Here is a 14,157-nt window from a genome sequence, read left to right as displayed (position 1 = left end):
TTATATATTGCTGGAAAGCCCTGGATGTCTAATTTCCAACGCAATTAGAAGTGCGCCATTTGGAGTTCTGTAGCTCCAGAAAATCCACTTTGAGTGCAGGGAGGTCAGAATCCAACAGTATCTGCAGTCCTTCTTCAACCTCTGAATCTGATTTTTGCTCAAGTCCCTCAATTTCAGCCAGAAAATATCTGAAACCACAGAAAAATACACAAACTCATAGTAAAGTCTAGAAATGTAAATTTAACATAAAAACTAATAAAAACATCCCTAAAAGTAACTAGATCCTATGAAAAACATACTAAAAATAATGCCAAAAAGCGTATAAATTATCCGCTCATCACATATCCAATATAAATTTCTCAAGTTGACTATCAAGTGTCAAAATTTTAGTAGAAGAGAATTCATCTGGATAAAATTAAGCTAAATGAAGCAACTTCTCCTTATCAAATGCAAAAAACGAGTCACTTGGATTCAAACAAGCTATACAAAAAAGTAGCTCAGTATTTACCTCTGTAAAATAATTGTTAAGCTCTTGAAGTTGTCTATCAATCACTTGATAAAATAATTCAACTTGAAAATGATGCAAGTTTGAGACCTTTTGGATTTTGCGCCTTGATCTTCTTTGTGTTACAAATATATTATTCATATTTGGAACAAGAATATTGTGACTATCACAAAATAGTAAAACTTCATTGAGCAAAGAGGACCAACCATCATCTCTTGTACTTTGCAATCGTTGCTTGGACACTTTAACCATTGTCATAGCATTTATAATGTCTTGATCACTTCTTTGTAGAGCTTGAGACAACTCATTAGTAACTCCTAATATACTTTTCATCAAATGTAAATTGAATACAAATTCAAAAGATTGAATATGATTCAATAATTGACATGTTTCATCTCTTTGTTTAGGATTATTTCCATCTTCCTCAATGACTTCAAGAACTTCTACCACAGAAGAGAAAATAAAAATCAAGCTAAGTATTGTACCATAATGTGAGCCCCATCGAGTATCACTTGCCCTTTTCAATGTTGTTTCTTGATTTAAGCCACGCCCATTAGAAATATCTTCATTTTGTAATGCAACGATTGTCTTTTGCATTTGGCTTTTACGAAGCATGCCTTTACGTTTACAAGAAACTCTAACAATATTGCACAAACTAGCAAGCAAATTAAAAAGTAGTGCAATTTCGACCTGTTTCTTTGCAACAACTACAAGTGCTAATTGAAGTTGGTGAGCAAAACAATGAACATAAAAAGCACAAATATTTTCTTTCAAGATCAAACTTTTTAAGCCATTAAATTCTCCCTGCATATTAGTAGCTCCATCGTAACCTTGTCCACGTATTCTTGCTAAACTTAAATTATGCTTTGCTAATAAAGATTCCAAAGCTATTTTAACGACAACGCATTTGTGCTAGAAACATGGACAAGGCCAAGAAATCGCTCCATTACAATCCCTTCTTTGTTCACATACCGCAAATAAACAGCCATTTGCTCTTTAACAGAAATGTTTCGAGCTTCGTCAACTAAAACAACAAATAAATCATCTCCAAGATCATCAATAATAACTTTAGTAGTTTCACTTGTAGTAACTCTAACAATATCTTTTTGAATTTTAGGTGCTACTAGCTTAAGGTTTCCACGAGCATTTTTGAAAACACGATCAATCTCTGTATTATGTTGAGTAAGAAAGTCAAGAAGCTCCAAAAAAATTACTTTGATTGTTTGAATTGTGTGATTCATCATCACCACGAAAGGCCAATTGTTGTCACAATAAAAACCTAATGCACTTAATTGTTGCTGTTAAGTGAGTTCGGTAATCTCTTTTAGCTTGGTTTAAATGCTTTTGAAAAACAACTTCAATATGTTGCTTTTACTTCATGAGTGCTTCGCATTTTCTTCAAGCTTGATTATAAGCACTATCATGATTTCCAACATGTGTTTATAATTGCTCCTTCTTTTTTCAAATTGAAAAGCCCTCTTTTACAAAAACATCACCACTTGCACCATTAGGTTTCATAAGATAACAACAGAGACAAAAGACAGCATCTTTTGAAATACTATATTCCAACCAATTGCCAAATTCATCAAACCAATCAGCATTAAATCTACGGAGAGAAGTTCCAAAATATGTTTTTGGAAAATCATGTTCTCTTGGTTGACAAGGACCTTTTTGCAAATAAGCTCGTCTAACTTCATCTCTGTCATTTGGATCATAATTTGAAATTTTGGGTCGTTGTCCAGGATCAGCTGCCAGACTTTTCACATTGAATTCTAAGAACTTCTTTTTATTAGAAGAGACTAATGGAGTGACTTCAGATTCTAGTGGTAGCTTTCTTTTGAAATATTTTTCCATTACTATTTCTAAAAATAAAAATATATATATATTCTAAATTAGTAAATTGATCAATTCACTTTAAAAATTTATATACAATATAATTACATATAATAGAATAGAACAAAAGATAAACAAATAAATAATAAGGATCACTAAATTGAGAATAAAATAAAATATATAAATTCATGAAGAGAATAAAAAAATAGATTAATACCTAAACTATAATTGTTTGAATTAAAATTTGCAATTGAAAATATCAAAAATAAAAATAATGAAATTGAAAGATACATAGAGTCATAGAGAGCTATATAAAACAAAATAGAGAAGTTAAAATTTACCTTTTGATGAAGAGAAGATGACCACTAGACAAGGAATAGAAAAAGAAGATTGAAAATATGAAACTAAGAAAAGGGTTTAAGAGAATAAATGAGTGACAGCTGGGATTTAAAAAGAGAAGAAGACTAAATTTAATTAGGTTAACTAATAGTCAAAATCATAAAAAGATAAAATGGACTTAGACTTTTAATAATTGGACTTAATTTATTTGTAGTGAGATCATTTAAAATTTAAAATGGGGGCATATTATATATATATGGTTTAAAAATATCAAATGACACCGGGGGCAAGTGCCCCCCATTCATGAGCATGGGTCCGTGCCTGGGTATAGCCCAAGCTCCATCAAAGTATATCAACTAACCATGCGCATCACACACAACCATTTCTCCCCTTTATAACATTTACTTACTTTAAGTAACTTATTATCCCACATTAACAATAAACTTATTATCCCTTATTATGGATATATCTAAAATGAGCTCAACACTTATATGCTTATTGAATGTGCCACATTTATATATACCATTAGATTTTATTGGATTAAAATCAAAAGCTAATATAAAAGAAGAGCATTGATGGATTCTAATAAATACAGAATATCATAGTACATAAATAAATGCTTTAAATGATAATACTTTAATACATAATACTTTAAATGACAACATAATCTTTTATTCTTAAATAATTCAATATAAAATATGTAAGACCCAGAACCTTTGAAAAAAGTCTTATTATGATAAAGTCTCAAATCACGTAGTTATTTATAGCCTTAATTTCAGAAATTATTTTATTAAAGATAATTAAGGCGAGTTTTGATTTATTGAATTTGAGATAAGTTATGATTATTATCCAGTTTGATAATTATTGGATTATTTTCTATAATTATATTATAAAATTGGTAGTTGTGAAATAATAAGGATTTTTATATGATTTGGATTAAATAATTACTATTTTAAATATTAATACCGTTACTTTGGAAAATAAAGGGTTTAATTATATTATTTCTAATTATTTTAATTTGGGCATTTTATGGAAAATAATTTGTAAGATTGGTGAACAAATAGTATTTTCTATATACAACTAGTGTTGGATTTAATTTGGGTTTCAATTATTATACTATTCCCAATTTTATTTGAAATTACTAAAATGCCCCTAACCCTAATTTTGCCAAACCTATTCCCTTCCATCCTTCCTCCACGCTGCGCACCCCAACCCCTTTCCTCACTGCCTTCACTGCGCAGCAACAACAACACACAAAATTTTCTTTGTGTTCCCTGAAAGAAAAATGAAGCCGAAGGGGGGAGTGGGGTGAGGAATCCACGGAGAAAGAAGGAGAGGGGGAAGAAGAGAGAGGCGGCATGGTGGGTGCCACTGCCATCGTCGCCGCCGTTGCTAGCCGAAGGGAGAAGAAGGATCTGTTCATGCCGTCACCACGCGGTTGCTGAGTCGTGCCGTCGCTGCCATTGCTGTCCTGTCCCTGGAACCTGAGCCGCACCTCTGTCACCGAACCAGAGGAGCTCATCCTTGTTGAGTCGCCGCCATTTTGCCTCTGCCGGCGAGCACGAAGAGAGAGGGAGATGGGAGTTTGCACAACAGAGAGAGGGAGAGCGCGACAGGGGAGACCATCGCCGCCTGGGTTGCCGTCGCCAGGCCTCCTTGCCATTGCCAGTCCTGCTTGTTCTGTCACCGGGAAACTCGTCGCTGTTGGGATCTCACCGCCGCCGTTCCTGTTGTGGCTGGTGTCGCGCCGGAGAGCCACCATCGCGGGTTGAGGCTGATCCTTTTGCTGCCATTTCATCGTTGCTGCGGCTGAGTTGCGGCCGTTGGGTCTGACCGGAGAGGAAAGTGGTGACGATGGTGGATGTTGGTGCTGGGTTAGCCCCGCCACTGCTGCTGGCCGTTCCGAGCTGCTTCGCCGTCTCTGCCGCTGGAGAATGCAACTTAGTCGCCGGAAAACTCTGCCGGTAAGGATTTTAGTTGAGGTTTCTGCCTTTTTGGATTTCGAGAAGGTTTAACGCTGCGTGGTTTTTATAGTTGACCCACCGAAGCTTCTGGCCGCTGCCGGAGCTGTTGCCGGGATTGTTCGAAACCGTAGCTACTTCGTTTCGCTAGTTTAGTAAGTAATTTATGTTTCGAAATGCCTCGCGTTAGTATTCGTATGTGTTTGGTTAATGAATATGAGTTTTGGTAACGTGAAGTTGAGTCCTGATTATTGTATGTTGCGATTAGTGTTGCTATGGTTATTGCGAACGTGACTGGGAGCGGAGGTTTTGGTTGCCGTCAGTTCGGGTTAAGGCGGAAAGGACTCTATGAGACGTTTAGGTTATGGATTTGCGTTTTGAGGTAGGGGCGCTTTCCAAAACTATACTTTATGTATTGGAATTATTACATATGGATACTGATGTGAGAAATGTGTATTTGGTGATTGTATCGGCCTTATGTATTATTTGATTGTCTCGAAAGCTTATGAATGTTTGTTTGGCTGAATTGTTGTGCGGCTTTGTGAAATGTAATGTTTGGAAGTTGATTCTTTAAAGATTTGAAATATGAGTTTAATCCGTTGAGGATTGGTTTGAAGTGATTCAATTATTTTGATGATGTGAAAGATAGAATACTCTTGAAATTCAGCCTGGGTTGCTTTAATTGATTTGGTTTTGATAAATGATTTATCGCTGAACTGATTCTTTTAAACTTTGGGAATGAGTTAAATCGGTTGATATTGAGTTGATTTTGAAATGGTTTCCTTGAGATGTGCCACTGAGGCATTTAGCTTGCTTTTGAATTGATTTCTGGTTTTGAGCTGTTGAAAAGGAATGAGAAACGGTTTAGTTGGGACCCGAACCGGGTGGCAAAAGTCCAAGTTTTAGGGGAGGTGCTGCCAAAATTTGTATAAGATCCGAGTCTTTGTTGAATGTTGTCTAGAAAAATGATGAGTTAAAGACTTCTACTATTTTATTTGAATTATCAAGAAAAGGATGATTCATGCTTTTGAAATGAATTATTAAAGAGGAAATTGTGATTTAGTCTTGCTTCTTAAGAAAGCATTGTATCTCTTTCAGGAGAAAGTTATTTAGATGAGACTTATGTTTTAAAGCTGTTTTTAAATGTGACAAGGGCAATGCCTTTGAATTTGACTTGAGGGTTTCAATTAGAGGAGTTTCAATGACTTTGAAAGAACCTGGATGTCTATTGACAAGTTTCATTTTGAAATGTTTTGAGAAATGTTTTAAGTACTCTTTAAATTCTGAATTCTTGCAAGACTAAAACAATTTTGAACAGTTGAAACGTTCTAGAATTTATCATGGGGGTTGAAGTTGGTTTTGCCTAAGTAAAGGAAACAGCTTTGAAAGAAGTAAATGATTACGTGACTCGGTTTGGCTTAGATCCTATTTTATTACTCAAATCGGAAAGCCAAGGTTTTAATGATTTTATATGAATTTGGCGAAATGAGTTATGTTATTCTCTCCTAAAGACTTGGGACTCTGCCGGAAAATTTTTGGTTATAAAATCCCATTATTAGATGGGTGATTCTGAATACTTTGAAATAAATCCTTAACTTGCCATGGTTTTGGAAGTTTTGGAAAGAGAATGCCGAGAGTGGCTCTGTTTTAAAAAGGGAACTCACTTTGAGTAAATTTGGCTTATGAGTCTGAGATGATTTGAGAAACGAGATTTCTAAAAGCCAAGACTGAAAAGAGTTGAAACTTGATTTCAAAGTGAAACGATTTGAGAAAAAGTGATTTATGGCTTAAATGCCAATTTTACGAATTGATGATGCTGAATGTGGAAGTGCTGTTTTGTTGTGAGCCAGAATGGCTGTGTATGATTATGAATATTGGCTGGTTCTGGATTGAACCATGAGCTGGAATGCCTGTGTATGATTATGAATATTGGCTGATTCTGGACTGAACCGTGAGCCGGATGGTTGAGATGGATGTTGATCCATGGATGAGAATGAATGCATGTATATGCTGAATTATTGATAATTGTGATTTGCACTTCCACTATCAGAGGCACGAGATCCCTGGGAGAAAGCAGTGGCTAGCCACCACGTGCTCCAGGTGGAGGCTCGAGACTCTGCTGACCCTATGTCGTAAGTGTGGCCGGGCACTGTGAAAGTCCCGGATGAGCTCGCCCCCGTAAATATTCACCAGTGAAGGTGATGGATATGAATCATGATTATGATCAAGTTTATGATGAGTATAACTCAAGTTGGGGATGCGCGACAGAGGGACAGTCCAATGGTTAGCTACTAGGACTTGTCGGGTTGGCTCTATAACCGACAGATGATATCATCAGCCACTAGGAACAGGCATGCATCATATGCATTTATGTGACATTGTTTGGGTGTGCATATTGTATTTGGTTTGCCTTTGTGACTATTTGAGATTATTTGCTACTTGCTCTACTTGCTGTAACTGTTTGTTTGTGCTTGAACCTCCTATCTGTGTTTGCAACTGGGACTCTATTGGATTGTGGTGACTGGTTGTCGTTGGATTGTTTGGGCCTAGGGTCGTGGTTGAAATGAGATGGACCGATGGTTGGTTTCGGTTTTGTGTTTATGATTTGGAATCGTATGAAAGGCTATTTTTGGTTTAGCATAGATAAACCTTTTGAAAGGCTTTCGAAATATTGTTTTAAATGAATAGTTTCGTCTTTCAGAAAAGGATTTCAGATTTTCTCTTTTACTGTAAACCGTTATTTTTGAAAAGAGGCATAAGTCAGTTATTAATCACTGGTACGGTTTATCTTCACGTATCCTATTACAGTAATTTCCAAAAACCCTCTATTGAGAACCCTTTCGAGGATGATGTTCTCACCCCCCCTACATTTTTCCCCTTTCAGGATAAGGCACAGAAGTCACGAAGAGTTTATTTAGTTATTGAAATGCTCTGTATTGCTTTAGATTATTACTTGTTGTACCCTCGCCTTTATTTTGATATATTCTGTAAGAGGGATAGGGATTGTATTGGTTAATGCTTGTAATACTATTTATATATATATATTTATATATATATGGATGTACTCCTTATGAGTTTTGTAAGTTGTATGGTATCTATGGATGTATGTTATCGGATAAAAGTATTTTCGGAGCGGTATTTGTGATTTAAAGTTTTAAACAGGCTCATATTTTAGTATTAAATAGTATAAGTGTCGTTGTAATGTCCGAGCTATCAGAGTCGCGCAGCCGGAAGCGTGAGCTTTGGTAGTTAGGGTGTTACAAAATATATAAATACAAAATATCTAAATATTTTTTATTTATTAAAATTAATTATTATAAATTTTTTTTATAATATTAAAAAATTATATTAAAATAATATTTTAAATTGTAATATAAAAATATAAAATAATTAAAATTTTATTTTATATTACTTGACAAATAATTGTATTATTATATTCAACATTTATTAACTAACTACTTTTATTAAAGATATTATTATATAATATAATTTTTTATAATATATATATATATATACACACACATAGATTATACAATCCTATATATACGTAAATTATATTTTAAAATATTTTTATGAAAAATTATATTATCTTTAATAAAAATAATTAATTAATAAATTTTGAATATAATAATCTAATTATTTATCAAGTAATATAAAATAAAATTTTAATTATTTCATATTTTTATGTTACAATTTAAAATATTATTTTAATATAATTTTTTAATATTATAAAAAATTTTGTATAATAATTAATTTTAATAAATAAAAAATATTCAGATATTTTGTATTTATATATTTTATATTTAATTATTTAAGAATAAAAGATTCTGTTGGCATTTAAAGTATTGCGTATTAAAGTATTGTCATTTAAAGCATTTATTTATGTACTATGATATTCTATATTTATTAGATCCTATCAATACTCTTCTTTTATATTAGCCTTTGATTTTAATCTAATAAAATCTAATAATCTATATAAATGTGGCACATTCAATAAGCACATAAGTGTTGAGCTCATTTTAGACATACCCCCTTATGATCTCATCTTAGGTCTGCTCCTTCTCGCTTTTTCTTTCTGTTTTGCCCTCTTTTTTCTGTTAGTGATTTCTTCATTTCGACCATGTAATATTACCATAATATCTTTGTCATTATTATATAACACTGCTCCAGAATCCACTGCTAACTTTGAGGTCTTCAGATTTTCCTTCTTCTGCTCCTCCCACTTCAAACTTCCACCATCCGCCTTATTCACATGCTCTAGTTTAGTTTCCGATCCAGCCTTGTCGATATCACCACCTTTGTCATCTTCATTGTGCCTTACAAACCATCTCAACCTCTGATGTCACAACTCTTGATTCACCCCCTCTCCTGCAAAATTGGAACTTCCTTTCTTGGCATGATTCAATGGCACATGAGCTTCTCCTTGGCACTCTTTTTCAACCATCAACATATGTGGCGTCTTGACATCCCGACTCGCCTCCGCTTCCGCCCTTCCCGCAACCTCGTTCCCAGAACCATCATTATTGTGGTTCACGGCTTGGACCTCAGGTGGCTCTACTCGAGATCCTCGGTGGCTAGCTCTCGCCGTTCCTTTTTCCCTCGGGTCCTGCATCGCTGTGCCATGCCAATCCTCATCACACAACGCTCTTCAAAAGGGACCTAGAGCTGTGCATTCCTTCTTCCACGGGAATAGCAATAACCCAAATTGTAGTAGCCCGATCTATTTTAGCCTCTCTAATCCAGCATCCATCATTCACACAACCCTCCCTTAGCCCATCTTTCCCATTTGCAATTGTTGACCCAATAATTAGATGGCTCAAACAGCACATGCCTTCAATACCTATTAGGTTATTCATCTTGTTAATAGAATGCCCATTGTAAATGTTTCTCTATTTCTTATATCATCCATGTGGAGCCCGCGACAACAATTTAAACGTGCCTCAGAAATCGTTATTTCTGAATCCCTTTCCCGACTCAAATCATAATCCTCACAATCATCTCCTCCATTAATCTCCTTCAATGAATTTGGGTTTGTTTTCTTTTTTTTCCTTAAAATATTTTAAATTCTCTTGATTACAGTCATTCAAAAATATGTCACAAATTACTCTTCTATCCCTGTCTTCAACGTGGTCCCTTGTCCCTGCCACCACCAATTCTGCCGTTGGATCCCACAATGCCGTCGGCGTCTCCATTCCTCTGTCACCTAAATCAGGTTAGCCTACATTGTTCGTGATTTTTCACCGTCCAAAAATATTTTTGCTCCATAAATCTTACGTCCTACCTCCTTCACAAAAACATCAAACCCACTAGTATCCACCATGATGTGAATCCATTCATTAATAACATCAAACACACAGGTATCAATTTGAACTCTTCTAGAGTTATACGATAAGTTTGATTCTGTCATTTCATCACACCGTACTACTTTCCCCCAATTGTCCACCTATCATTTTGAATGTTTCTGCAGACCACACATGTAGCGATACTTCAAAACATTCTAGCCAAACTCTTCTTGTTTCACTTTGTTCTGATTCTTCTCATCTCCAAATACTATGAAAAAATTGCAGGAGACTATTCATTTTGAAAGTAAAATACTCCTACGCATGCTTCACTATATCAAAAGTTAATAGTGCCTTATACGCTCCTAATTCTCTAATTTGAACAACCTGAGGCAGATTCTTGCTAATTTCCTTCTTTAACGTATTGAATTCTATGGCTGTGTTCATTCCTCCTATTAAACTCCTTGATAGCCAACCCACGTTCTCTTTTGCAACTGTCATTTCAACCTTTTTTGTCCATTCATTCCCGTTAGGGTCCTTTTTCGTTGTATTCTTTATCGTCGCTTCTCCATCTGGATGAGTAGCCATATTATTGATGGGGAAAAATATCTATAAAGAATTTCACAAAAATATCACGTTGCAAGTATAGTTATAAACCGACAATTAAACCTTAATCAATATTATTTAATTTGTTTGTCACAAGTACAAACCCAATAAAATTAACCGAAGTATTCAAAGTTCGGGTCGTCTCTCAAGGAATTGCAGGAAAGTGTATGTATTATTGGTTATGAGATTGTATCTTTTTGGATTTTAAGTTTAATAAGTAAGGAATGTAAATAACAAGAAAATAAACTAACAACTAAGAAAAGTCCTAGCAAGGGTTGAGAATCGGAATTCCTATCCTCATTATCAATGTCAATTGGGGTGGTAATTTCAAATTGCTCTCACTTAGTTAACCTCTAACAATTGAAGGAAAGTCAAGTGAGCAAATCAACTTGAGTTCACAAGTCCTAATCAAAGACTAGAATTAGTGAAGCTTAAGCCAGCTAGCAACTCTCAATCACCAACCAACAAGAGACTTTGACAATTTAAGAGTCTCCAAATTACTCAATCCAAGCTAAGAGTACAAAATTCTAATTTAAAATCCAACCAAGCATTTTATCAAACACTTAGAAGGTACAAAATAAAAATATAAAAAATTAACAAGGAATATTAAATCCAAGCAACCAATTGCAAGCATAAATGACTAATAATTAAAGAGAGAAACAATAAACATAGAAAACATAAATTGCATTAAAAGAAATCAATTGTAACAATAGCTCATAGACATAAAAATGGCAAAAAAGGGAAATTAACAAGAGAAGAAGATGAACTAAAGTGCTTAAACAATTAAAAGTGAGAGAAAACTAAATTAAAGGAACATTGAACTTGAATTTGAGAAGAAATAAACCTAAAGACCCTAAAACCTAGAGAGAGGAGAGAGCTTCTCTCTCTAGAAACTTACATCTAAAACCTAACTAATTGTATGAATGAAAAGTGTATGAATGATTCCCCCCCAGCTCCACTCTGTAGCCTCTAATGTGCACTTTCGGGCTTGAGACTGGGTCAAAAATAGCCCAGAAATCGCCCCCAGCGACTTCTGATATCTGCAGCACATGACGCTTTTTCACACGTACGCGTCGGCCACGTGTATGCGTTGCTTGCCTTCTGCACCTTTCACACGTATGCGTCGTTTATGCGTGCACGTCGCTGCCAACTTCTGAAAACTTCAATTTCTTATGTTCCTTCCACTTTTGCATGCTTCCTTTCCATCCTCTAAGCCATTCCTGCCCTACGAAACCTGAAAACACTTAACACACATATCACGACATCGAATGATAATAAGAGAGAATTAAAATTAGCAAATTTAAAGCCAAAGAAGCATGTTTTCAATCATACAAATTATATGAATAAGTGTGAGAATAATGGATAAAATTCGCTAAATTTAGTACAAAATAAATAGCAGTGTATCAATTATTCCCACATTGAGGCTCTCTGTTCTCAACCTCATACCTTTCTCATTCTTTATCATGCACCCTTCTTCCTTTCTCCCCAATTGCCCTTCTATACATAGCCTCTCTCACGAATATTGTCTTACCTCGTAATCTCATATTACTCATGTCCGCTATAGTTTTCAGGACCCTCCTTTTGTCGTATACCGTATAAAGGCAAAAAGATATATCATCCCATTTTTTCACTTCCGAGAAAGATATATATCATTGATCTTCGTGTCCAGTTGAAAAGGTAAAACAACTCCCTCTTCGAGATATCTATTGGTAAATTATCAATAAAGATGGAGAAAGACTCATTTTCAAGCAATGATACTCTTTTCGATTACAAACACTAGGATCCTTTAAATATTGATGTGATATCTTAGTTCTACCCCCACTCTGTGTTTTCTCCCTCTCTCTCATTCTCTCATTCTCTCCTTAAGTAGGAATTTTTTTTTAATTAGTCAGGGAACATCAACACAAAGATATGTGTTTGGCGTGCGTGTAGGTAACAAAATGAATGAAACTCGTCGGACCAGTCTATTTATTCACTTAAATGGATTGAATTTTGTTTGAAATTATACACATTTAAATTTTGAATTAAACAGCCTAAAACTAATTAACCTGAAAAAATAACAAGTTAAATTAATTTTTTTATATTTTTAAAAAAATCTAATACTTCTTTCAATATTTTTTAATCCGACTTGATTCGACTCACACTTAAAAAATTCTGTTTAAGAAATTTGGGTTAATAGTGGTCTTTTTTTTCTTAAATCATTTTTAATTGAAATCTAAAAATTTTTATTCGACCTTTTTTTTTAAAATAAAAAAAATAAACGTGCTAGCAAATAACCCATCAAGATGGCCATAAATGATTCAAACTTAAAAATGATATTCATGAAAAAAATAAAAAAGTAAACAAGTCAACTCATAATCCATATATTTAGATGGGTTGGTACTAAACAACCTGGATTTGGCCGTTTAATAGTCCTTCACACACGCTATGATTTAAAAAGAAAAAGATTAGAGTTTTAATTTGAATAAACTACCATTATATTCATGAATATTCAGAATGTTTAACAAATCTATCGACAAAAAATTAAAACTAACGTTGTACTAAAAAAAAACTCCAATAAACATAATTATTCGATCCCTAAAAAATTATCCAAAATTTTTAAAGAGTAAATATCTATCCCAACCCCTAAAAAATACGATTTTTTGCCTTTGATATTTAACTTCGTGAGACTAGTTAGCCCTTCTGTCAATATTCTATCTTCAAAACATACTTATGTGACACGTTAATCACTAATATATCCTCCATTTAATTTTTATAAGTCAAAATAATTTAAAAATCACTAATAATTCTTAGTTTTACACCATAAATTTAGCTAATATATTTAAAAAAAGTAATACAAAATTAAAAAAACTAAACGACCTTGACAATTATCCTTAAAAGACAACAAGACTCCCAACAAAAGAATTTGTCAATCCTAGTTGATTTTTAATGAATAAATCAACAGTTTAACATATTATATAGACTTATTCTGTTAATACAAAGATAAAATATTGACAAAGGGACTAATCAGTCTCATAAAAATAAAAATCAGAAGTCGAAATAGAGTATTTTTTTTATTAAAGATCTCGATGTCTTTCAAAATGATCGTCAGAACCGTTTAGAATTTTTTTTTTTCAAATTGTCCCTCCTAACCCAACCTAATCTAACCCCAAATTTTCAACTATAACTCTAACTCAACCCCACCTCCAAATCTCCAACCTTTCACTACCACCTCCACTCCAATTCCCAACCTTTGCCACTACTAACCCAACCTTCCCAACAATGAAATTCAGTAATATTGTTATCCTCAACAAACACGGCATCTGCCAAGCAGGTGGCCTCCAACAATAGGCTTCTAGTAATGCAATCTAGTTATTACGAAAAGGTAGAGGACCTCCACAGCCACCTGACCTTGGTGTTCATTGACATTCCCCCAAAGGGTCAAGTTGGAAAAGATAACAGAAGAAACATTCCAGAGATGAAGATCAACTCGGAGGATGTAGTCCTTGCTCATCACAAGGGGTTGTTGGTGAATCTGAATGTTGGCCCACTTTGAAATAACGAATTTAACAACTGAAAAGATTTTCATAGAGAGATAGTGGCTAGGGGTTAAAGACACTACCATCATGACAAGGCAAAGAAGGACCAAGAGTAT

The 14,157-nt window shown here is 34.3% G+C and overlaps 1 pseudogene; it reads right to left on the bottom strand.

Moving 5' to 3' along the window:
- Positions 1-415: 415 nt before the first annotated feature.
- Positions 416-2,359, bottom strand: LOC110271985 (uncharacterized; annotated as a pseudogene).
- Positions 2,360-14,157: the final 11,798 nt, after the last annotated feature.

This window comes from Arachis ipaensis, chromosome B5 (genome assembly GCF_059453495.1).
Source record: "Arachis ipaensis isolate K30076 ecotype BB chromosome B5, ASM5945349v1, whole genome shotgun sequence".
NCBI classification, from domain to species: Eukaryota; Viridiplantae; Streptophyta; class Magnoliopsida; order Fabales; family Fabaceae; genus Arachis; species Arachis ipaensis.
Note: the sequence above shows the minus strand (reverse complement) of the source record. Positions and strands in the feature narration are given on the sequence as shown.